This window comes from Phalacrocorax aristotelis, chromosome 1, assembly GCF_949628215.1.
Source record: "Phalacrocorax aristotelis chromosome 1, bGulAri2.1, whole genome shotgun sequence".
NCBI classification, from domain to species: Eukaryota; Metazoa; Chordata; class Aves; order Suliformes; family Phalacrocoracidae; genus Phalacrocorax; species Phalacrocorax aristotelis.
In genome coordinates this window covers 119905470-119932491 of record NC_134276.1, presented here as the reverse complement: position 1 = coordinate 119932491, position 27022 = coordinate 119905470, and positions in this window count along the sequence as shown.

The window sequence follows — 27022 nt, the reverse complement described above, 5'->3', positions numbered from 1 at the left end:
TTGATGTGAAGCAGAGTGGATTGCTGGTGAACTCTGGGGATGACAGACATCTTGAGTTAGGATGATTTTGTGAATCATCATTTTATGGGAGATGGCAGCAGCTGAGGTAGCTCTTCTACTGGATTTAGTTCATCTTCAGGCTGGACTGTGTATCATTATGAGATAAAAACAAAACACAATTATGGAAACAAAAAAAATCCAGGTGAAGTCTTTATTAAAAACAAAGTAAATGGAAAACACAGCATGATTGAAAATTGAGAGGGGATCATGAACATCTGTTTTCACAGAAATCTGGATGTGAGAGATTGGGCTGACTGTAATAGATTCCCCTCACCCCTGTATCCCCCCTTTCCATTCTGCTGCCTCTGATATGGAGATTTACACTGACCTCTGGGCTTTTACATCTGCAATTTTCCAGCTCTTTGATAGAATGCACATTCTCACTGGCCACTTAATTCCTTTCTGATCAGTATTACGTGACACCAGCAATCAGAGGGCCTTTGATTCACCAGGACAAAAGGGAGAATGGAAATGTACTTTTTTCACCCTAACACAGCATTGCCATAGTCCCATGAGCTGGCTGTAATCCTGGTTTCATTTTTTTTTTCCTGATCTTTAGTGATGTTAGAAACCCAGCTTTAAGGCTAAACAAGAACAAGACAAGTTCTTTTACCATTTGAATACCAAGGGAATAAATCTTTTTATCTCTCCCTAGCTTCATGTGTAGGAAGTAAAAAACCTTCTTTGTATTAACAGTGAACAGGACCGGTCCATTCTACTCTGCCTGAAGCATTAGTTTGATTTCTAAAAGGACAGGTATTTAACCACATAAAACAGTCAGAAGTGTAAGGAGAAAATGTGACTATTTTTAAAAATACGACACTTAAAAGAAGAGACAGGAAACACATTGAGCGTTAGATGCTGATGTCTCTAACAGCCTCCTTTATCAAACCAAGTCCTGGGGAACTGCGAGGGTGAGGGGTAGAGGTCTCAGCATTCAGCTTTCTGCAGAGAAATGTAATCGAAGACCCAGAGATACAGCAGGCGCAGGCACTGAAACCACCCCCGATTAAAGTTGTGACTGGAGGATTCTGGAGAAACTCCATTAAATATTAGTTCATGGGACCAATTTTGTCTTTACCAGTGAACTACTTTAATACTGAATAGGTAAATAATAAGGGTGGCAATAAAAAAGGAAATGGAATTTAGAAGTAAGAAGAAATAACTTCTTTCAATTTCCTGTGTTATACCTAGTTTCTCTGAGGTGCTCCTGAAGCATCAAAGACCTGCTCCACTTTGTGTCTGTATATAGTGTATATACTCCTTTTCTGAGGATACCCCATCACAAAGAGTTGATGTTTAATCAGTTTTTGCAGTATTGCTTGCATCTTGTTTACTGAACAATGGTGTAACTGCATATTAAAACTGAAAAGCCATCTCCTTTTCTTATTCAAGATAACACTGCAGATTGATTATTTTAGCTCTACATATGTGATATATTAAACTGTTTTAAAATCTGAAATAAGACAACCTAAATACCTTGGGGTGGAGGGCTGAAATAACTGGGAAAGTATGCAGCCACCATTAACATGAGATTTCTGAAGCAGAAGGATCTTCACTCATTTTGAAGCTACTGATGTTGGGAAATTTTAGGCAGATTTGGAACACTATCAAATAGATAAACTACTTGCATTGTGCTATTTAATCTTATTCAAAATCTTTCTCAGGTTTGATCAAAGCTGTTGTCAGCTTTGTAATTTTTGAAGTGAAGGCCTTTATCTGATTTTTATAGGAGAGACTTAAGCACAATAAACAGTCAGAAAGGAATTGATAGAAAGCACAAGATTTTTAAACTGATAAAAGTTATTTTGACAAATTTCTACTTCAAGAAAATCTTTAGAACACTTTGGATTTGTATAGAACAAAACCAAGTTCCTAGCCTCATAATCTCTGTATTTACCAAGAATGTGTATTTTTTCATTTAAATTTGTTTTCATGAGTTAACTAACGCAACTAACCACAACAGTCTCTGTGTATATTACTTGTATAAATCATCAGATCTAGAAAAAGTCTTGTCTAGCTGCAGACATGGTGTTTCAGCTGTTAAATTGCTGAAATGCTTAGCAAAGGTCTGTCTTCTAAAAGGAGCTACCAGGTCAGCTGTGACCCAGGCCAAAGAGAACTTGGGAAAATAAGTAATCATGACTTCTATATAAACTACACTTGCAATTCCAGTTGCAGTTAGAGGTACTGGAGGGTCTGCCTGCATATATAGAGCGCTCTTGTCCAGCGTGGGAGAGGAAATCCCTGGAGGTTTGGGGGAGCTGAAAGGAATAATATGGGAATAGTTGTTGGAACTCTTCAGTTATGAAGTGAGAAAAAAATTGTCAAGACCATAGCAATGAAAGTTACATATAAATAAGGATGTAATTAATTGAACACTTAAATGGTGTGAATTACTTGCTTAGCTCTTCTGCTTTATGTAAACATGCACCCTCCGTACATGTCCTGCCTTCTCTGCTCTGTCCCTATGGAATGTGGTGCATCTGTGTAGCACTGCCTGAAGAGTGTGTGGTCTCACGCCATAAATATTGCCTCACACTTCATTCTCAAGTTCATTTGTTGAATTGTCTGGGAGCAAATAGGAAAGTTCCCCAAAATAATGTGGAAGGTTCTCTTGAGCTTCTGACCCGAGAATCAGACACATTATTCTTCTGAGTAATACCTAGGAGCTGGCTTTAAAATTCTTGATATCCATCTTTAATTGCAAGGGACGAGAATGCGTCATGTCCAAAACCACTAAAATGAGGTACTCTCTCTCTTTCTGAATTTTAAGACAGTAAGGACTTTGTTTTGCCTTTTTATTCTTTTAACTGGAAACAATGTGATCCCTGACCAGTTTTGGTTCCTTTTGGGTTGGGTTTTTGGTTGGTTTGTTGTTGTTGTTGTTTTGGGGTTTTTTGTTTGTTTGTTTGTTGTTTGGTTTGGGTTTTTTTTAAACATTCTCTGATAAAGAAGAATGAAAATAAACCGGCAGATGGTGTTTGTTTGCTGTTATACTTCCCAAAGTGACTGCTCATTTTGATCAATTCAGGGTTTTTTATGCCTGGGTTGAGCAGCTCTATTTTGGGTGTCCATCAAGTGACAGCTAATGGGTGTTTTTTGAAGATTTTGCATTGCAGGCATACTTTTCAAGTTTTCCTTCACCTTACTTATGTGTTGTTCTGGAAGCTGACTGAACATTCCCTGGCAGGAACATTCCCACACCCTGAGAAAATGGGAAGATTATCCAAGCCATACGTTACCCAAGTATACACTCTGACATTGCTGTGCTCATGAAGCTGCTTGATGACACCTTGTTGCAAGACAAAGTAGAGGAGAGACCAGCTGCCTGCTAGAATAAGCCTTCCAGCCCTGCAGTGACTTCAGGGTGAAGGATTACAGGGTCTGTAAGCGTAATCCACCTGCCTGAGTTCCCACTGTGGAGCCAAATCAAATCTACAGTTAATCCATGTGGAGTAATCTTTGTTGTAAAGCCACTGCCACGTAGAAAGGTTACAGGTAGACTGAAAAAAGGTTAAATTCATTTTGAAGGTTACAATTGACTATTGCCATAAATGAGTATTTGACATAGAAACCTGCTAACACTGTGGGTCTGTATTTTTTTCACTCCCTTTCTGTGATAATAGAGAGAAAACCTATTTTAGCTTAGTTGATGGAGTCCATTAATAAGCATTAGTGAACTTAGGGTTTTAGAAATATTTTAAATTGATTACTATAACAGCATGAATATGTACAAGTGAGAGAAGAGCATATGTTTTAAGTTGCCAAAGGAGGATTAAGAAGGTATAAGAGTCAAAGTACTACGAAAAGGAGGAGCAGCTTAAATCACCTGTCAATTTTATTCATAGCAGACTGAGTGCTAAATTAAAATTCTGCATAGTGTTAGTGAGAGCAAAAAAAACCACTATTGTTTTTAAGATTGTGGTAATTCGTGGAAGGGATTAAATAACACAGATCTGCATAATCAGGACCTAGTTGCAGTGACCCAGGGGACCACTGCCAGTTCTGTGCCCCTATAGCTAATATTTAAAAGGCAAAGCCATAATCGAGATGAATGGATATTTTTCAGCTACCTGCAAAAAAAATAGCTCTGCTTCGTAAATGGAATGTCCTTGCTAACTCTGCTGAGAGATGTGTAGAAGGTACCTACTGAATGCTGGATCTAATTAGTGAAGTCAGGATGGTTTTCTCAATGTCCTCTAAGTAGGTAAGACTCAAATATCTTGGATTTGACACACAATCCTCAACCACTCCTCGTACCTTGACTATGAACTTCTGGTTAATCAGGTGAAGCTCTTTGTGTTTCCTACATGAAAAGTAGGGAAGGGAGATTGTTCTGCCATTTTTGAAACTGTTAATTTCTTATTATTGTGTTCCAGTTAGAAGACTCTTGAAGAAAAACTGAGTGCTTAAAGCACTCTGGAGATCACACTGTGTGGCCAGTGGGAGGAATGGCAATGGATATAGTTAAATGATTGCAAAAAGTCATGTCATTCTGGATTTTGTGATGTACTTATCTTCAGTACAAAGATGAGGCAAACAGTCCAGCATACAAATAATTCATTGCTCTACAGGTGAGGACCAGGTACTTAGAGTGTGTTTACAGCATCAGTGTTTATTTAACACAGACTTTTTTTTTATATATATGGTCTTATTGCTTTTTCATCTAGCTCTTAGAGCCCACAGTATGGTTATTGAAGACAGATGAAAATTAGAAATTTTCATTTCATGGCAAATGAACAATTTTAACATGGATTTTATTCTGAATTTAATCTAAGACTATTTTTCATAAAATAAAATATTTGAAAAAATATTTTGGGGTAACTTGAATTACTATACTCAAAGCAAACATTTTGTCTTTTCATTTTTAATTATGAGATATATATCCAACATTTCAATAGAGTTGAAAAACAAACTGTTTACCTATTTAAAAAATTATTTGAAATTAACAGCTGCCACAGGAAGTTGTGATTTTAACCAGATTAGCATTTTCTCAGAAATATATACTGCTAGACAATATTTGACTGTTTTCATTGTTATTAAGTAGAACAAAACCCTTTTGATGAATGGCTGGGCATGATCAGAGAGAGGTTTTGATTTCACTCCAGTGACTCAGGTATCATGTAGCAAAGCAGTAGTTCTGAAACCTGGGCTTCTGTGACAGTGAAATTGCAGTCTTTGTAAAATGAAAAAAAGGCTGGTTATATTTTCTACATCTTGTTTTTCTTCTTCTCTTCCCTTATTCTATGTGAAAACATGTGATGAAAATATGAAACATTTTAGAACAGTTACTTGTATCATACAGATACTGTGAAATATATAAACAAATCATATTAATTAGAAGATTAATTTATATCCTGTTAACTATCCTTTGATTCATGATCAGTAATTTAATCAGGGGCATCATTTATAAAAGGAATTGAGCCTAAAGCTGTTGTACCTCAATCATTTAAAAGCCCATTTTACGTACTCTTCTTTCTGTGACCAGTTGCTCCATGATTTGAGAAGTGCCTATGGCAGAAACAATTGCCTGTTATGGAAGCAGGTCCCTGTTGTCTTCCAGCTTGACATGCAGCTCCTCTACCCACCAGCACACCAGAGCATCCTCACTGAGAGAAGCTCCTGAAAGGACCATCATGTGTTCTGGGGGTGTGGGGGCTGGACTAGACTCTACATAGAAGCCTGATCTGGGACATCATTCAGCATGTAGAAGCAAACAGCCACAGACCCTACCCTCCTGATATTTGTGGTGCAACCCAGCTGCAACGCTTTGCTTGGATCTGAGCCTAGGCACAAAACACCACTTCTCCAGCTCAAAACTTCAAGCAATCCTCCCACATGGGTGCCACTGCACTAAACCTCCCTCATCGAAATTAAGTGGCTCCCAGTTTTGTTACTGAGGGAGAGGAGTGAGGCTAGGAGGAGTAGAGGACCCGCTTTCTTTTGAGAGCAGTGGTGGATATTCCTGTGCAGTTTAGGGTTTATAGCCTCAGACAGGGAAAGGAATCACTACTCTGTTTCTGGAAAGATAAGACTACTAAAACACCACATGAGGGCCCAGAGATCTTCAGCTGGTAGAAATCATTACTGCTTAGCTGGTGTCAAAGGAGTAGCAGCACTGATTTACAGCAGCTGAGGCCAGGGGATAGGCCAGGGTTGAGGCAGAGGGAGAGAAAGTACAAATGAGCTCTTGGAAGACAAACCTTCATTTTCAATGAGGTAGAACTGCATTTAATTTGCCAGTATGGATTGAGAGTAGTTATCAGGTTTATTTATAGCAGTAAGGATTAAAATTCATCAAAGAGATCTTTCCTCACAGTCTCTGTTTTATATCTGTAGTAGAAGTGAAAAAATAACCAATGGAAGCAAAATATGTTGCTTTATGCCGCATTGGAAGTTTCATGTTAGTATATTATAAAATAACAAGCACATCGGCATTACTTGCCTGGGTTAATAGTATCATATGCCATCTATAAATTTATACTTTATTAATTACCAAACAAAAAGCAGCCAGCTCTTTAGCATCTGTTAATTAGCCACAGGAAGCAAACAGCCCCATCTGCTAATATGATATCCATCTCTGCTGAAATTAGAAAACTGTGGTCTAACCTTTGCTGAGAATCACCTAGCCTTTTCATATTAACTATTACAGCTGGAGATGTTATATTTACCACTGCAGTGTGACTGACTGATTTCTGGACAGGTTTCTCATAGTGGCCTCCTTCAAGCTGAGCAATGCACACTACCCAAGGACCACCTTCCCAGACCTCAGATGCCCCAATCCTGCAGTCCTAGGCTGCCTATCACAAGCCCTTCAGAGCTACGACTATCTTGTGCCTTTTATGGCATATTGCTGCAGTGTTGCTTGGTTCGAGAGGAATCTCTAGGCAAATAACTCAGTGGCCAAAGAAATTTCAGCCAAACATTTGGGGTTTTTTGCTGGGAGGAGTAAGATGACTTTTAAAAACTCTAAGTGTCAACACAAATGTGAGATCCTTTCTACAGAATATTTTTCCAGAGGTATTTCTGATCAAAACGAGAGAAGCCAGTATGCGTTGCAATGATGATACACAAGGTGACTATGAATACTCAGCTAAGTGTAGGGCATCTGAGATTGAGCTTCGCCTGCCTTGCCTTAGCTGCAGGAAGGCAACTGAACTCAGGTTTTCTGCATCTCGTCTGAGTGCCTTAACCTGTGCCCCTTGGAGGGCTCAGCAGGAATTACCCAGGCTCCTGAGCAAGCTGCTTTCAGAGGTGCCATTGCAAATGCTCTAGAAGAAGTTTTTTAATAAGGGCAAATTTACCACAAGCTGCTGAGTTCAATGCTGTACAAGTAGCAGTTTCTCCAAGATCATGACTTTTCCTGTATTGGTGGGGTTGTTGCTCCTGCAAGGACGGTAAGTGATCTCTCATGTGTGTCTCCCCCTCACTGAGGCTTGTTTGCTGTATTTAGCTTAGCTGTAGGGGAAATGGCTGAAAATCTGCACTCTAAATCATGTAGAGGAAAGATGATTTGAAGCTAGGAAACCTCTTTACTTTTTCCCTTCTGGGATTTTTTTGGTAGCAATAAAGTAACTGGATGTCTCAGGTTTATCATCTGTAAAAGGTATCTAACTTGTCTCAGTGCAATAGTGTAAAATAAGTATATTCTGAAATGTGAAAAATATTCTTACGAAAAGAAAAATTATCTCTATGAAATAACTTCATCTGTTCAGCCTTTCTTGCATTTTATCCATCTAATTTTATATACATGCAAACTTTCATAAAATAAGGATGATTGACTGAGGCTTACTTATAAAATATATGTTACCTTTTTCTTTTGGAAGAGTCATCAACTGAGATTATGCAAATATCTTAGGAAAATGGAGCAAGTGTCTAAGGTGATTAAGATGGTCTTAAAAGTAATATCAGGTAGATCTGCCCTGAGAACGGTTTTGTTTCTTGGATATAGTTGGGTGTGTCTTTATGTTTTTGTTTCTTGGTGTGGGGTTTTTTGTTTGTTTTTTTTGCCTGGTTGTTTGTTGCTTAGGTTTTGTTGTTGGTTTGGGGGTCTTTGTCGGTTTTTTTTTTTTTCCTTTTTTTCCATAAATGGATGACAGAGGACCTTGTAAGGTATTTCAGGAGTAAGATGTAATAACCTGCTAAAATTTGATGTTCTGTTTTAAATAACCCTCTCTTCAACCTACATCATATGGCGAACGGGCTTTTCTATTTTCAGTAAGAGGAAACAATCCATTGTGTATTTACAAGACATGACACCACACAACTCTTCAAAATTATTTTGCAATATGTCCTTATTACTTTCTTTAAAGTGTGCTAAAGCAAAAGCAATATGTGCTTGCAGCTGTTACACTACCACTATGCCTCTTGCATGCGAAACTTTGGGCCTGCACAAAAAATGGTAAAGGTTAATAATAAGCTCCGCTACGCATAGTGTGCATATACAGAGCCAGGGCGTTCTATTGCATGTTTTCATATTAATGCCTTCCTTGCTGTGGTAGTGCTCAGTCAGAAGATTTTTAGTATTTTAATATCTTTACTGTTTGAACAGTTTACCTCTCTTCTTTCTCTGATGTTCATGCTATTCATCATGGAAGATCAATGTTCCGTATTTATTGTATGTTCAGTGGAGTTTGTTAATCTAGGATCCCAGTGCTTCCCAAATGTTAATGAATTTCTTTTTTCATGTCATAAATATATAAATATAACCTATACAGACAGAAAAAATTAGTGCTATAACAAATAATATAAAATTACTGTATCAAAATTTGTGGCTAGGGAGGAAGGGTGGCACAGGATAAACAACTCTCTGGGGTTATTTACATATACAAAATAATTAGTATTTTTAGCTGTTATAATTACGTTGGATTAGAAATGATAAAGTTACTGTGTTCTATTTTGGTAGATCTAGTTACGTGGTATTGTGATACTTATACTGTACAGTCTGCTCCCATATGTTCACCACAAAAGGCCGTGCTTGTAAGAGAACAATCATGCAAAATGTCTCTATATACACCTTAGGACTGTTACTCTACATTTAATGCAAATTTTATATTAATAGAGTTGCATGTGAAATGATTTCCAGTATTAAATCTTCATCTCTTACCACTGACATGTCTTCCCTGTGGACTAGATATTCTGTATCCTGTTTGAACTTGCATGTTTTCAGCTGGATAGTTTCTGTTACTTGATCACTTTCCAATCTACAAGCTTTTTTTTTTTTCCTCCCTGTCTAGTCCTTATGTTTTGCCATAAGGCAAAGTGCTGTCATAGATCACTTTATATGTCCATCATTATGTTTACAAGATTTTAAAAAATAAAATCTTGAACTTTTCTCAGTCAGGTTATTTGTATGTTCTACCTAAATGGATGAAAACATCATTTGTATAAGTTCTAGTAACAACTGGCGTTGGCATATTACTGATAGTGCTTACTGAAAATCATGTTTCGTTGATTGAAGTGATTTGTCTCTCCAAAGTATGTCTCTGCTCCCATTGATTGGTGTAAGCATAGCATGTTTAGGACAGTGATGCTCGGGAAATACAAACTTTTGATGAAACTGGAAAGTGAGGAATTTATTCAGCTTAGGCAGTCTGTATAACTGTACTAAGCTTATATGGTGTTTTTTCCCCAACTGGCTAGATTGAGGTTAACTCAGAAATGTTTGCATTGTAACAGCTAGGTAGTTGGCTCTGTGTGTGGGCATGTGGAGGGAAGGAGATGCAGAGGAATAACCATTGCGGTCCAGAGAGTCTGAAGGAAAATGTGGGTGTTTCTTAAATTAGAATAATGCCATGCTTTCAGGATAAAATATGTTCAGCACTGGCGCCTCTCGTTCCTCCCTTGTGTTAGAGTGTGCTGGCACGGCTCTCCATGGGACTGCTCTGAACTGAATTCAAGTTTAAAAAAAAAAAAAAAAAGAAAATCTTATCTTCTTTGTTCAGACTAGTTTTGTTTATATATTTCACAACGCAGTCCTAGAAATACTGTTTCAGTGTGAGAGGGGCTGGATTCACAGAATGCACATGGAGATGAACAACATGGCTTGGGAAGCACGTGCAGCCAAGAAGGTAGTGACTTCATGGGTGGTCCGGGCAAAAGATCTGTGTTCCCAGTTTATACCTTGAATTAGGTCCTTTGTAAACCTGTGGATACTGCACATAGTATTTTTGTAGTGAAGTTGTTTAAAACAAGTACTTCAGCTAAGCCTAAGCAGTGCTTGTCCTGCATCAGTGACACATTAGTTGGCTTTTGGTGTCTGGTTTGGTGCATGTGGGTGTCACAGCCGCTCACCCAACAACAACTTCCTCAAAAAGGACCAGGACTTTGTACTATCCTAGCTTCTCCTTTTTGTATTTACCAGGATCCAAAGTGAGTCCAAAACCTGCAGTGGTGGGATTTTTGGTTTTGTTTTTAATCTTACTGCTACAAAAGCAGGGTGCACCTCCCCTAACACCAGGTATCAAATGAATCCTGATTCCCTCCCCTTCTAAGCTGCTTGTGCTACCTACTATCAGGGCTTGCTCTTTTAAAGAACTTATTCCCTACTGCTTGTCATCTTCACAGGAAGGTCATAGCTTTCAGATTAGACTAATGTAAAGGTCTTTGCAATGAGAAATTTTATATTCCCCAGAACAAGTTCACACTTCCAGTGCAGAACGCTCCCTCTCCATTTGGGGGTATTCTTTTAAGTGAAGCTATGTGATCTTGAATCCCCACCATATTACTTCTTCCTTTTGCCTTGCTTGACACCGATTTGGCATTTTTCTAGGCCAAGGAGGCAAAATATTTTTAATTACTTTGAGCATATTTTGCTCCCCAAGGTTTTGATTTTCCTGATGAGCTGTGAGGTTCTTGTAGGAATAAAACTTAAAGACTCAGACCTCTGTGTGGATATTTGGGAATATTTGCTGAATTAATCTCACTCTAGCATAGCTATATGGAATAACTTCACAAATCTAAGCTTCTGTGCTTACCAGCATATGTCATTGTCAGAACTGCTTTGTACCAGTATCTGTTTTCAGTTTCACACTGAGGTAAGCATCTTTGGTGGAAAACACTTTATGTAGATGGATGGTGAGCTGTGAGCAAATTAGGAGTTGATATCTGCTGGCTGCTTGAAAGTAAAATACGTTAGTGTAAAAATATTCTAAATTTGTTCTTTCTGAAAGAACTTACGACTAGCCCTTTTTTAGTTCTTTTTAGCTTGTGTATAACACAGTAAGCCTTACTACATCACCGCTCTGTTTCTTCTCCTTTGCAAATACCCTTTTTATTGTTAGCAGTCTGTTCAAATGCTGCACAATCCCCTTTGGATTCTGTTCAGCAGTATTAAATATCACAGCAGCATACTCTCTTGACTTTGCTGATGTTAAAAACCAAAATGTTTTGTTCTAGCTTTTTTTCCTATTTATGTCTGTGAGTATTCTGCTTTAAGCATACTGCATACAGTTTCTGCCTGGAGCCTGCCAAGAACTGAAGTAGGTATTTCAGAGGTCAGCTGTCAACTGGCTGGTTACAAAGGTAGCGAGGTTCGAAGTAAGCTCCAGTAAACAGGTGAGGAAGGAAATGGCCTCGTGGTGATATGTATAACAATGCTGAGGAAAGCATTTTTCCCAAAAGCAAATTCTGCCGGGGCGCTGTGGTCAGGTGTCGAAAATGTTTACTGAATTACAGTTTTACTCTCTTGTGCGGGGTAAAGAGGGACCCCCTCCACATCTTAAATTTCTCTCTTGATTATTCTTCTCATACAATTTCCCTAACATGACACACTCATTTATTGCAATAGTACTGATGAAAACCAGTCATGAGTTGGGTCGCCGAGGCACTAGGATTGTACAGATACAGCATAAAATCTGTCCCAAAGGGTTTATTCATTAAGCAAGCATTTTTATCTTTCTCATCTTCTGTCTTAGCTTTTGGGGCCATTGTCTGACATTTTGTCAAACATGCAGATCTCTCAAGTTGTTTCCAGTTAGCCCTTTTTGAAATATTTATATTATAGTTTCATCTGAAAACTCTATATGTAGAACAATTGATCTTTAATATATATATAACAGGATAACATCTCAGTATAGTTTTAATAAGATAAGTCTTCACTCAGAACACAGATTGAAATGGGGTCATGAATTGGCACAGCACTAATCCATTTGTAAAATGAAAATGAGAAATGGTCTGTTTGTGATGTTCTCATAACACAAGTGAAGATTGTTATCCTGCTCCGCTCACGTTGATGGTGGGGGGAGGATGTGTAATCTAGCAGCTGAATAAGGATGACCTTGGTCTGTGAAAAGGCACTTTTGTTAACAAATTTGTAAGTGCTTGCAGTTTCCATTTTCATGCTTTCTCATTCCTATTCCATCCCTCTAAACTGATCAATGCTTTGTGTCAGGCAGACTGCGAATCTGTCTGCAGTAAGTGTTTCGTTCCCTCAGGTGAATCCTGCAGAGGACCTTTTTTCCCCAACACCCCTCCCAGTCCACATGAAATTAGGCAGATAATATGTCTGTTTCTCTGGACAGTATTATCAGCTGTCCTGGTGTTCCTGTAATTTGAAGTGATTGGTTGGGGTTTTGGGGGGGGGTTTGTGTTAGGGTTCTTTGTTGGTGGGGGTTTTTTATTATTAAACACCACTGGTTTTTCTCTCACTGGCACATGAAGGTTGATGCTCAGTTGATGGGGGGAAGCTGCTTAAAAATTAAATTACTATTGTATCACTGCTGAAAGCAATAGTACTATGTCAGCTAGCTTGCAGCGTGTGAATGTCTGCCTCGTGGTTTAAGAAAAGGTAGTGAGTAATAATAATTTCAAAATAATTCAGTATCTGTTTCCAGTTAACAAAGGCAGTTGTCTTTTTAAAAAAGGTTGTACTGCTCTGAACTGACTACTGTGATACACAATGGAAACATTCATTTGAATGTTGTTTAAATTATGGTTGCTAAAACAATTTCTAGCTGTGTATCATTCTCGCTGTTAAAACATCTTCATTTTTGAATGAAATGCTGTCTACACATACTAATTTACAGCAAAATATTCTATTTTTTTAGCAATTATTAAGATAAAAGAGTACGTTTGTGACATTATTAAAGCATCATCAACCTATAAATTAGTTACCTTATCTGTTCTCTATCTGCATAATCCTCATACCCCCATCACCATGTTTACAAATCCAAATGAATACTATGCAGCCCAGATCTAATTAATTTTGGATTAGCCTTCCAGACACATGTAGTTCTGATCAAAACAATCTGTATTCTCTCTTTTCTGATTAGGATGAAGCCTGACCCCTGGAGTATTCTGTTTGTCAGGGGATGTGCTGGAACATGAATATCAACAAGCAGGTTAATCCTTAGGCTGTCACTTTCTCCCATATATGTAGCATCCTGTGTTTTGCTGCTAGAAACCTTGGGGATCTAGGTAATGTCAGAGAGCAAATCAGTATCATGCAAGGCTCAGGTGAGATTGGTATCTGACTAGACATTTAAGCAATCCAGCGTGATGTATAATGAAAATAATCCGCTGAAATGACTTTTCGAAAAGATCTGGCATTCTGTTGTGCTCTTCTTGAAGTGAAAGAGTCAGCTTGAAAATATATTTGAGAAGAAAGCTGAGCCACTATAAATTTCAAAATAGATAATGAGAAACATGATGGTGATTGAGTGATTTATTTGTTTTTATGCATCCTCTGACAGGGCAACTGTCTGGGATTTCTGTTCAATGTTCATGGCACGATGAAAAGACTAATATGGAAAGAATAGCTTCCCTCCTTTCCTTAAGTCAAGATGGGGATTTGAACGGTACTCTTTCAGTCTCACAGTTAAAGCCTTCAGTTAGTTTTCTAAAGTTCCATAACGTCTCCTTTGATGCAAGATAACTTTGTCACGCCTTTTTTTTTTAAAAAAAATTCATGGTAGACCTTTTCCTTAGCTGTGCGCTTTCACAATTTAAAATAAACCTTAAGCTCAGAATCCTGTAGTCTTCAGGGTGTGTGTTCACCCTAAAGCAGTTTAGTGGTCTGGCTGCATGTGATATTCTGCATATAAGCAGACAGAGAGTGATTGCAAGAGTTCAGCTGAGTGGTGCCTTTAGACGAAGCTTGTGCCTTGGCAAAGCACATGTACAAGGCACTTTACTCTGCTTAAACTTTGACTTACATTGTGCCTGTAAGTACTTAAGAAGTGCAGCTCAGTAAGAGCAGCACTGGAGAGGAAACCACTTAGTGCTGGGGACCTGATGTCAATCTTTACCCTTTTCATAGGGTTACTTCAGGCAAGCTGCAGTCTGGTCCTGTGGCCTAGTTGTCCATTTGCAGTTGGATTGTATTAGATGTGGTACCGTAATGGACCTTCTAGTTAACTTGTTTCGAAATGGGTCCTATTTGTGTGCTCTGAGTCAGCTGCAAAATGTGAATCAAAACCCAGTAAGTGCAGAAAGCTGAGAGATTTTGTTTAAAACTGTACTCCTAAGTCATCTAAAATACTAAGGCAGACAAATGCAGCCTATAAAACTAGCTATTTACAAGATTAAGTTTGATTAAATCAGCTCTGGTGCAAGCAAAATAAATGAGAATATTCTATGTTGGTTTTTTTTTTACAATACCTGGACTCTCCCCCTAAAGGGTGCCTAGTCTTATATATGGCATGATGTCCAATCACATATAACAAAACATGGGATAACAACAGAAAACACTTGGAATTCTATTTTAAGCACTAAGGTGGTATTTGTCCTCCAGGCCTTACCTCAGTGAACTGCACCCCATGACTTGTTTCATACTCTGTTAGGAAGCTGAAGGTAAATCCTGCCTTTGGCACCATGTTTAAGATGACTTTTTACTGGGGACTGGGATAAGGAAGGATCCTCCTCCTCTTTGGCTGAGGAAGGCAGTGGTATTTCTAAAGCCTTCAATTTTTCCAATCTTCACTCAAACAGGAGTACAGTGACTCTCCTGTAATTAAGGCTTTCCTTGTTCACACAATGAGAAAAAAGATTTTGCTTCTTGTGTGCAAACCTCTATGTGACATCTGTTCACTTGAATTTATGAATTTTGGAATTTGAGGACAACTGAGCTACTTGATGGCTTAAGGCCTGGATTTGAGATACAGCAGCTGCTCACTGGCACAGCTTATGCTCCGAGGTTGCAGCAGTGCTTGTCTTTGCTTATCCCATCACTTAGGCTTTTCTGGGAAGCTAAAGTATAGGTGTTCCCTTTCTAAGTGAGGGTGACAGTTTCACAAACCTTCTGATAAAGGGAAGGCAGTTTACTTGTCTTCCCTGGAAAAAGTAACCTTTGTGTTTCATGTTGAGGTTAGATTAGTCTATCTTAAATTTCTGTCACTGGTCTTGCTATATACCTCCTTGTGCGATTGTACCCCTGCACCTTGCTATTATTCCTCTTCTGTGTATTGGTACCAATGTACAATGATTGAGTCACCTTTTTAGCCTTCTCTTCAATAAACTGTGTGGTTTGAGTTCCTTGAGCCTTACATAAAAGGCTAATTTTTCTAGGATCTCATTTTGATGTTCTTGTACACCTGTATTGGTCTTGACCTGCAGCTGTCAACACTGTATGCAGTGCTTCTGCAAAGACCTGATCCTGTGTGCAGGGCAAGATGGTGTCCTTGCTTCTCTGTGCTTTTCTAGACATATAAAGGTTGCTTTAGCTCCTCTTACCCAGTCTTTTTTTGACCAGCCCTTCAGAGTAGGCTCACAACTGTTCTGGTTGAACAATGTGATTTTTGGTGAACAGGGTTACTTTGGACATGGTTTGTTTCGTTTGTGGGGATTTTTTAGGGGGTTTTGTGGTGGGTGTTTTCCCACACATACAGAAAACTCCCAAATCACCCCCAAAACCACACAACAAACACACCCCACCCAAAATTCACACTCAATACAGAAATTCTAGGATTGACAGCTCTTTACATTGAATAAAGGATTGTTTCATTGACTCTGTCTTTGAACAAGAAGTCCCCCCTGCTTCTAGTTACCTCTGATTTTCCCAGTTATTATCCTTTCTGTGGCTAGTCACCAGAATTTAATTATGCTATTGCTTTGTGCTTTACAAAGTACTTGAGGTAAAATAAGTAAAATACTAATCATGGTAATGGTCAAATACATAAATATAAAATTAAGTAAATGCAAAAAAATAAAACCAACTGAGCATTAATAACCTGAACTGATTTTAAAATTTCAGAGTAAAAAATAATTTTCAATTATTTATTCTTTTCAACAGTAGAAACTAAGTCCTTAGCAACTAGTCAGGAAGTCTCTAGGATAGGAGAGAACTCAATCAGGATGGGTGATATTTCAGAGCCTCTCTTTGTCCAAGTTTTGAAGGTGCCTGGGAAATCAGTAGTATTCGAAAAGTGAAGATATTGTGCATGCCAATACTCCGTAAATGTGGTAGTGAATTTACTGTTAGCATAAAGTGATCTTCCAACATAGGTTGTCTGCAAAGAACTTTCCTTTGAAGCCTGTTATTCCAAACAGAAACCCAATTACTTCCTGCCACACCCACCCCCCACCCTGAAATGTTTGCAGTCACAGGGTAGGATAGAATAGGTAGAGAATGAATATTTTTGCATTTGAATGCAGATTAAATCTTGTTGGGTTTTCTTTCCCACTTCCCATCAAACCAGATTCATTGTCACTCAGCCATGCTCCCTCAGAGTGCAGAGCTCATTCACTTTGACTTAGGGTCACTCAGTGGGTCACAGTTACTGGCATGAGCTTCCTACAAGATCATGGAGACAGTGTCAGTGATTAAATGGCTTTTCCCCTTTCTATGCCCTGAGGTACCAAGCTTCTAGATCAGTGTCAGGTTTTATACCTCTTTCCCAGTTACACAGAATTTACCATGACAAGGCAGCTTTATTTATGTATCATTGAAAATGGTATTGAGCTGCCTTCTCTTTTGTGCTGCTCTTTAATGAGTTATTCTCCAAGGTTGGAGACTAACTGATTAAGCTGGTGTTACAGATAGCTTTGATTGGAGATACATCAGTACATGTGTCAAGTGAGACACTGCAGATCTTTCTGTCTATATGTCAGTCAAGCTTAGCTTTTCTTAAATACACAAAGGCACCTGGTAGTATAAATTCTGAAAAAATAATATACCTTTTCTACAAGTAAAGTTACAGTAGCTGCAGGCTGCAGTATGCTTTTGGTAAATATATGCAAATCTGCATCTATTTGTATGCTGCCAAAAATGATTAAGAAACAGAGATGCCTAAATACCTTGGGGGAAAAATTTGGCTCTAAGGCCCAGCTGCTGCAAGTACTTAAGCATGGGCTTAATTCTGTATGTGTGATCAGCATTACTGTGAGTTTAATAGATGCGTTAGCATACGCAGAAGCAAGAGTGTGAGTAAATCTTGCTGAGAGAGGGGCTTATGCTGAACCTCAATGTAAATCGGATAAACCTGGTAATACACGAAAGAATGTGACCATCAAAATTTTTAGACGAGGGAGTTGGGTTTGGATTGTTTTCTCCTTTTGAGTGGAATCTGGAATCAGTCTTTGTATGGGAGAAACTGGAAAGGAGCGGGGGATATGAGGTTGCAAAAGCAGTCTAAAGATCAAAAGGTGCCAAAAACAAGTCCAAACTGATCTCCATTGTGTTCATTTCTTATTTTACCTGTGCTGTTGCCTGATGAGTTGCCATTGGTCGAAAGATTTTTTTGAGACTGTAGAAGTCATATGTATTGCCCCTGCTCCACCCCAAAGTGAAATGGCTGAAATACTTTTTATAACTAACAATTTCTTGTGATCTTTGATGAAAAGCGAGGTTTGTAGATATTTGAATTAATGTGATTATATTTGGATTTTTCAGTGCTCAGACTACCTTTGTGGCCTTTCAGAACAACTTGCCAGGAGTCAGATCCATTGTGCTAGACACCATATGGTTACTTGACTATGTGATTGTCGATTCCTCACTAAAAAACTGATATGCATCTTTCACCCCGCTAAACTGGTTGTCTGAATCCAGCTATATATTTGAAGCTTGACTTTAGGCAGCAAACTAATAAAAGCATGAAATAAATTAATAAGAGGAATTAATATTAAGTGTAAACTAGCAAATATGCACAAAGGACAGAACTGGAAGAAAAAAAATCAGCAGAAACCGATACTATGATAACACCTCTTTTAGTCTGCAAAAACAACCCATAGAAAAGATCAATTACATTATTAAATAGTGCAACTTCTAGTAGCTAAAAAAACCCAGAGGGCTCACTTTATCTTTGTATTTTGTCTTTAGAAGTGAGTGTCAAATGATGATGCAAGATAAGAAACACTGATGGATGGGATGGAGTCCTATGTTTGAATGAGTATGATGATGTAAATCTATGCTGTTCTACTGACCTTGGTGTAGCATCAGTTTATGGCAGCTGAGAATTTGGCCCCTTGTTGAAGTTATATAATCCTTCTCAAGAGAACAATCAGCATTACTCTGTGTAAGAGACTGAAGAAAAATCTGAAATCTAGACAGGGAGGTGAACTAAATCTCTTGTGTACAGAACGTTAAAGGTAAACTATTGTGTCATGATGGGAAGGAACATGTGCTGCTTCATTTAGAAAAGAGGAGTCACGTTCCAACTGTTTATTTTACATATGACAGAATACATATTTAACCAATCTTTTGACAAAGGCTAAAAGCACAATTTCCCTTGGTGGTTTAAATTTTTTACAGGAAAGCATATAACTCCAGGTCAAATACCACTTGAGTCAGGGGAACCCTAAGTGGTGGTGATGGACACTGTCTAGCTGAATGGGGTTGAGGCCTTTGACTTCAGAAAGAAGCTCTTTCTGAACATATAAAAAGCTTGCACAGCCCCAGACATGTTAAGGAGCCTGAGTAGTCATAGTTTAATCATAATTAAAGATCAGCTAATCCCTACTGTAACTAAAGACTGTACAACAACAAGAATTTATTTTCAATAGTATCATAAAACCTTCTTTTTTACTTTTTCTAGAGAAAGCTTATTTACTGGTGTCTGAAGTTACAGAAAGAATTAACTGTAGCATTGAGAACTGGTACAGCACAGTAAGCGACAACTTTTCCTTAATATGGTTGCTTTAGCTTGTAGTTTATGGTACTTGCTTCCCCCTGTGCATTTCATAGAATCTTGGACATTAGATACCAGCCTCTCTTACTGGAAATTATCCAAAGTTGGCAGAAGCTTGCTTACTTACATTGAATCCAGACCTTAAGCAGAAGTGTGGTTCTTTGGGTGCAGCCTCAAAATATATGAGGGTAGTGTGGTGGGGTAGATGACCACCTTTGGGGGCACAACTAGGGCTTGTGTACCTCTGTCCTCATAACAATCCATCACGCTGCAGCAAAAAAGGAGTGCCATGAGCTACATCACTGTCTTCTGTCCATAGGAAAGCTGAAACATTTGCTCAAGGTCTATTACTGTGGTCAAGGAGCAGGAAACAAGGCTAACATGTCCTGCAAAGCAGGGAAGGGGGAGGTCAAGATATTTAAGATCTCTATTCTCCTTCTCTTTCTGTACATGATAGAATAGAGGACAGAAGGAATAGTATTTTGTTGCACTGACTTAGTGTTTTATACAATGGCTACTAATTCTGTCCAGCCATTTGGACCAGGAGTGAAGACTGTGCCTGCCTTTCTGTCTTTCCTGGACAGAGCAGTTTCACTGAGGCAGGATGCAGAAGATAAACCAAAAGAGGTCACAATGGTGAAGAATGTCCAAAGCAGAACTAGAGGGCTGCGTGGGAGAGGATTTCTTTCATATTCTCACCTAAAATGTAAACTTAAATAACACTTTTTAATATTATAGGGAGTCCAACTAGACGTTCCCCACGAGGAAAGACAAACGTTTGAATAGTCCCCTGAGAATATAGCTTGTTCTTGCTGTCTAACAAGAGAATGATGAAAAGACAGTAATATCAAAATATCCCAATCCCTGATGAATCTCTGTCATTCTGGTTATACCAGACAGATACTGACTTTTTAAATTTTGCAATCATAATAAAATGTGCTGTGATTGCAGAAGGCTTACAGCTGCTGCTGTCTCATGAAAACTTTAAGTGTTCATCTGAAGCAGTTCATCGCTACACCAGAGGAGGTTCCTCCTCCCCTGCAATGCTGCATTCCTGTCACAATGTTCTACAAAGACTGTTTCTCTCCCCTTCTTCTGAACTGCACAACGACATTAGCATGAAAACGAGGACTTTGTTTCTTAAGTGTTCATCCATTCCTCTAGCTTATCCTCCCACCTGAAGTCCTCATCTGTGACATCAATGAGTTGCAGTGGAAATTGGTTTGATGAGGCTGTTTAAGTGCAATCCACTTACATATTATATGCAATAATCTCTCTATAATTATAGACCTCCCTTTATTATTACAACAACATCTTTTAACACTTTTGAAGTTCCCTCAGTCTCATAATTCAGCTTCATTGACCAGAAGACAAAGCAATCCACCAGCTGCGGAGTTAAAATCATGATGCTGTTGGCTTTAATCTCTCTTTAATCATTAAAATATAAATTAGCTCTTGTACTCATTACTTCCCAAACAGCTTTTTCTTCTGGGTTTCTCTCATCCTCTCCTCGCAACAGCCACCTGCTTCTTCTGTGACCTGCCCTGTGCCAGGGAGGAGATTCCTTCCCAGTTTTCATCAAGAACAAGGGTGTGGGGCCTTAACAGCAAGAAATCATAATAGAGAAGAGGAGTGGGTATAGACCAGTACAAATGAGTAGGTCAAAGAGCGAGGACATCTCTGTCAAATAACGCTCTTTTGGTACATCCATTTTTTAACAGGGGTATACCTTTAGGTAAGAAGTGAAGCCTCTCTGGAGCACTGTTGAAGTTTTTAACCAAAAGTGGATGCGTGGCATGCACCACCCAAGTGCTATATGTTTCCTTGTAGGAAAGGCAGCAATATGGCCCTGACAGTCCCTGAAGAGGAGAGCATATGGTCCTTGAGTCAAAATCTCTTGCACGTTGGTGCAGCTATTTTTGGTTATCACGTGTCAATGGCTTAGGTGATTTATGTATGTCCAGACTGACGGACATATATTTCTTTAGTGATGGGTAAGATTTTTTTTTTTACACATTATTTCTAAGTGAAAAATGGCTCTATTTCTAGCATAGTAAAATGTGTAAATACACATTGTTTGGCCACAGTTGGTTTTGCCTGAGATCCTGTATCAGGAGTAGATTTTCTCTTTACAGCTGCATCTCCATCCCAGCAAAGAACAGCTTAGGAGGAAATGATATATATCTCTTAATGGGATAGAATATTTCAAATATCAGGCTTTGGTACCTGGCTCTTAAGGCTCACAACTCTGTAAACTAAAGCCTGCTGAAGTGCATGGGATTAATGCTGTTTAGTATCTGAACACCTCTGAATGCACAGGCACACCAGAAAGGCCTTTTTGCTTGGGATTTCCTATGGTCACACAAAGGTGCAACTGGTGCCTAAGTATGTGACAAGTCCCATCGATTCACTGTGACTCCTCAAGTGCTTAAAATTAAGCATTAGCTATGTACAGCTGCTAGTTCAGGGTTTAAAACAGTTTTGGCAGCAGGAGAAAATAAATGTGTTCATAGTTGAGCTATGTGAAGCAGAGAGGAAAAGTCAGGGACTTGGGGTGAACGACACCTCTAGAAATTCTCTAGAAATGAAGAACAATGTGTGGAAGAGCGTTAGTGCTGCATATACAGCTCTAGCTAAAGAAAATGCTTTACTGAGCCATGAGAAAGGCTGAACTCATGGAAAAATCATGCAGCATGTTCAACTTCATTGTATTCCTTATGGAGTCCCTAAATGACTTGCAAAGGGATGATCCTAATTAAGAAAGGCTCAACTTGTTGGCTAAAAGCTTAGAAAATTGCTGTTTGTTCTTATGCTTATCATCTGAGCTCCTTGCCACGTTTCCTAAACATACAAGACAAAATTTAAAGCTTAAATCAATGAAAGATATTCTGTGTCTGGATTTTGTGTATTCATGATTTTCTTCCATAAACTTTGAACATGATACAGTTTGGTTCATGGCCAAGTCTTAAAACAAAGCTTTTTTTATTATTATTATTAAAAAAAAAAAAAGAAAAACCAAAAAACCACTCAGGATAAAAAAATATGTATCTTCTATGATATTGCTCAGGCTACATGAATTAAACATGTGAAGCTGTGGCTCCATTGAAAACAGATTTTTTTGCTCAAATAAATGCTGAGGAAGCAATTTTGCACTTTGCCAGAATGAGTTATTTATAACATCTCTAAAAATACTTTCCCTAATTTTGACAATACTAAGAAAATCTTGGTTTATTTTACCATGAAGAAAAGCTGGCTGTACATAACCTTTGTTGTCTTAAAAGGATATCCAGAACTCAAACAAACAAAAAAACCACTTTATTTATCTTTTATTTCTTTCTGTCGTTCCTTTCCGTTTCAGTACTTATTGAAGCAACAGGAGATGTGCTTGGGTATTTGAGCATAACCCCAGTAATGAAGACTCAGTGTGGTTTATTGGATCTTGAATACTGCAAAACCAAACACACATGAATTCAGTGGAAACCCAAAGTATCACCTCTGATACAAGAGGAACATCATGCAAAATGGCGCAGCCGTGTGTGCCTGGCATCAGTGCAATCAAATCTTCTGCCAAAGGCAAGAAAAAAATTCAAGGAGTGGGCAGAGGCAGAATGCCCCTGTGCTAAGACATGGCATAGCTGCAGCATTGCACTTTTGAAGAGCTGAGTTCTGACCCCCCAGTCCCTTGCCTCGGCTCTGCTTGCTGCATAAGGCATAAAGTGCCCCAGCCACATTTGTTGGTCCAGCGTTGCTGCTATCAGCTGGTTGCTGCGGCTCAGCAGCAGTGCTTTGCTGCGAAGACGTCTCCTGTCTTACCCAAGTAACCTGCAAAAGAGATACCTTTAACTGATCATAGAATAGAATCGTAGAATGCCCTGAGTCAGAAGGGACCCACAAGGATCACCAGGTCCAAACTCGTGTCCCTGCACAGGACAACCCCAAATTCACACCATGTGTCTGAGGGCATTCTCCAAGTGCTTCTGGAATATCGTCAGGCTTGGTGCTGTGACTGCCTCCGTGGGGAGCCTGTTCCAGTGCTCCGCCACCCTCTGGGGGAAGAAACTTTTCCTAATATCCAACCTAAACCTCCCCTGGCCCATCTTCCTGCCATTGGTCACCAGAGAGCAGAGATCAGCGCCTCTTCCCCTTGTGAAGAAGCTGCAGACTGCAATGAGGTCTGCCCTCAGTCTTGTCTCCTCCAGGCTGAACAAACCAAGTGACTTCAGTTGCTCCTCGTATGATTTCCTCTCTAAACCCTTTACCAACTTTGTGGCCTTCCTCTGGGCACTCTCTAGTAGTCTCCATGACGACCTGATGATGAAGAGCTTCAGCTCAGTTCTTATTTAATGGGAAGCCTTTGTTTATGATACTTGCTGTAAACAAAGTTTTGAGGCCCTGCAAGACATTTTTTTAAAAGGGAGTGTATGACACTGTCTTCTGGGGGGGGAGGGTTCACAAGAAATCATAGGAAAACCCAGGCCAGCCTTTGCATCCCCCTGACCAGAAATGCTCTTTCTGTAGAAGCCACATAAAGATTTGGCAGCTTTTTTAGGGCCACTAGAGGATGTGACATGGCATAGTGTGCTATGCTCAACAGACGCCTAGCTGGGCAAGGCCTCCTTCCCCCTTGTATAAATGATGCGCTGCTCCAAACCAAAGGATATTTTGTCATTGGTGCATCAGTTCTGTTGCTGAGCCTTTTGTCCTCCTTTGCTGGGTGTTGGAGCATGGGGCCAGGCTGCTGGGAAGTGCCCTTTGTGCAGGTGGGAAGTTAAGTGCTTAGCGATTATGAGGAGATGGTCCTAACAGTACTTTCAGGAAAAGGACATCTGGGGAGACCAGATGTGAAAGAGGAAACTACTGGTCTGGGACAGCCACAGAGGAAGCATGTATTTGGGAGGGTGGACAGACCATTATGAAAAATGGAGAAACCTAATCTAGAAATCTTAGGGCTGCTGAGTTATATGAAGGTATAATTTGTGTTCGTAGTCTGTCCTGGAAAAATAATATGAGGTAAGAGCTCGAAGTGCTTTTGTGGTTATTAAGCTTTACTTCAGAATGCCTCAACTAACCCTAAGTTTTTACAGGATGGGTGTTAATATTAAATAATTGGGAAAAACATGGCAATTTGTGTAGCTACAAGGATTTTTTTATTTTGATAACTTTGCTTTTCTTCCGCTCTTGTTCTCTAGCTGAAACGCAGCTTTCGCAGAGCTTCAGTAAGTGTAAGCAGGATTGTGGTTCCTAATGAAGAAATCTGCCAGCCCCCAATTTGGCATGGATGTACCTGGGGTGGGCAGAATTTCACAATGTAATGTGTTTACTTCTGGAGTGGAAGGAGTAATTTTTTATATCTAATAAATTTTCAACTTTGAAGTTGTCTAGGTTGTCGAGATTTTTATTTTTCTTGCTTTTTATACAGTTAGGTCTGTTCTCTAATTTTTTCTTCCCAGGTAATCTTTACTTTTCCCCTTAGTTTCTTTAATACAAGAGTATAAATAAAAATCGGCTAGGAAGAGAGGATGTGGAAAAGGAGAAAGAGTTTAGAGGAAGAAAGAAAATGAGAAGAAAAAGTATGGAGGTATGCGAAGCCACTACTTTTTAAAACATAAGTGAAACCATTTATTGAAATACTCTTGTGCATTTTTCAGTAAGGTGGTTGGTTTTCTCACTGGACCATGCAAGAAGTCAGGGAAACTAACTTGGCATCGTCATTAACGTACAGTGGGAGCTGACCCAGGCCTCTGTTTAAACTGATGGGATAAGTGCAGTGGAGTGGGACTGATTTAAAGGGGACAAAGCCCTCTGCAGTAGAAGCTGGTGCAAGAGCATTTTCCTATTGAAGCAGGTCAAAAAATAGGTACCTGTATTGACTGTGCCTTCACTTCTATTAAAAAATGTTCTTTAGAGCTTTTAGACAGAGCTGTTCTACAACAATCAATGCTTTGCAAGCTTTCCCTTTTTGCTAGGTTTTCTTACCACTTCATGGTATTACTTGCCATAAGAGGAAGTTTCCCACCTTCATCCTCCCACACATCCCTCTTAAATACTGGGGTGACATAAATATGCCTCTGTAAATTGGTGTTTGTTAGGGTTGGTTTGGAGTGCAGCACTGAGAAGAGATGCCAGGTTGGTTGATTCAGTACATGAAGCTTTCGTTTATATGTGTAACACGTACAGCAGGATTAGCAATGGGCCAAAATTACACACACATTTGTGTTTGAGCGTAGTTCACAGAATCACAAAATTGTGGAGGCAGAAAAGGGTCTCCGGAGATGCTTGAGCTCAACCTTCTGCTCAAAGCAGAGTCAGCTGGAGCAGTTTTCTCAGGGTCATGTTTAGTCAAGTTTTAAGTGTTTCTAAGGATGAAGATTTCACTGCCTTTCTGGGCAACATGTGACATTGTCTAGTCACTCTCAGGAGAAGGGGGGGGAAGAAAGAAAAAAAACCCCACATCACAACAACAACAACAAACCCCACCACCAAAAGACAAACAAACACCACAAAACTAAAAAAAAAGGACAAGCAACACCCTCCCCCCTGCTCCAGTTTTTCTTAAATGATTTCTTGTATTTCAACTTTTACCACTGCCTCACTGGGCACTGCTGAAAAGGGCCTAACTCCATCTTATTTGCACCCTCCTGTCAGGCATTTATACACACTGGTAACATCCCCCTAAGTCTTCTCAGAGCTTAATGGTCCCAGCTGTCTCAACCTCTCCTTGTATATCAGATGCTCCAGTCTTCACAGCCCTTTGCTGGACTCACTCCAGTAAGTCCATTTCACGTCTATTGTCTGCTATGCTTAGCGATCCTCCTCAGCAACTGAAATTTTGGGTCTGAAACTGAAGCTAATGCTATCATCAGCCCTCCCTCGTGTCATTCCTATCAAGTGTTACCCCACCCTCCTAAGGGAGTTCGTGCCATACAGACGACCAATATCTTGGTGTTATGACAAGGAATACTCTTCTGCAAGAGCAGCACACCTGCTCAGCCTTTTCTTAAGACATTACAGGTATTGTTTTACACAGTAGGATGTTGGAATACTTCCCAAAAATGTCTAAAAATATTGAATTGCAAAGGCTGTAGTTGTGCCTTTGTTAGAAACAAGTAGAAATGGATCTGATCATTGCCAAGCATTTAACTGACATTTGATCGGGTGTTAGAGGGGTGTGGAGTCCTACGCTCCAGGCATCTTTTTGTGCTGATGTTTCAAATAAGTACTCTTAAACAAACAAACAAAAAAGGAAAAACCAAACAAAACACACACACAAATATATCAAATTGAAGAGGAAATGTAGTGAACTTGTATGCAAGCTCATATTTTAGTTAAAATTAGTTTTACTTCGCACTTTCTATTCTTTCATTTTAAATGTTAATTTTTCTTTGTCCTTTAACTAGTTTATTTGTCTGGATATGTCAAATAAGAGGGATGCTGTGTGCTGCCAGGTGAGATAGTTTGACAGCTACTTGAGTCAAATGTAGCATTCTTATACTGCATATATTGATAATAAATTAGGTGTCACTGAGTTTTATGTTCTTCGTGTTAAACAAGAGCTACATAATACGAATGGAGAAGTCTTCATAAAATGGTAAATAGGATATTATTATTTGAAAATACCAGGGTATGTACTACTTCTGAAGCTTAAATTTAATGGTTTTCTATGTGGTATTAAATTCCTGGTTACACGGGATGTTTAATAACTTCACAGATAGCAAGCTTAATTCAATGAATAGTGAGCGATTGGTGAATAACTTGCTTCTGTGTTCAGTCAGTTCTGCATATTAAAATGAGGATGCGTCGGAGCAAATGAAGCATTGACTGCAGGTGGGTGGATATACTTTTCTGAATACAGCCCTGACTTCTACATATAAAGGGAGGTTCCTATCTTACTCAAAGTA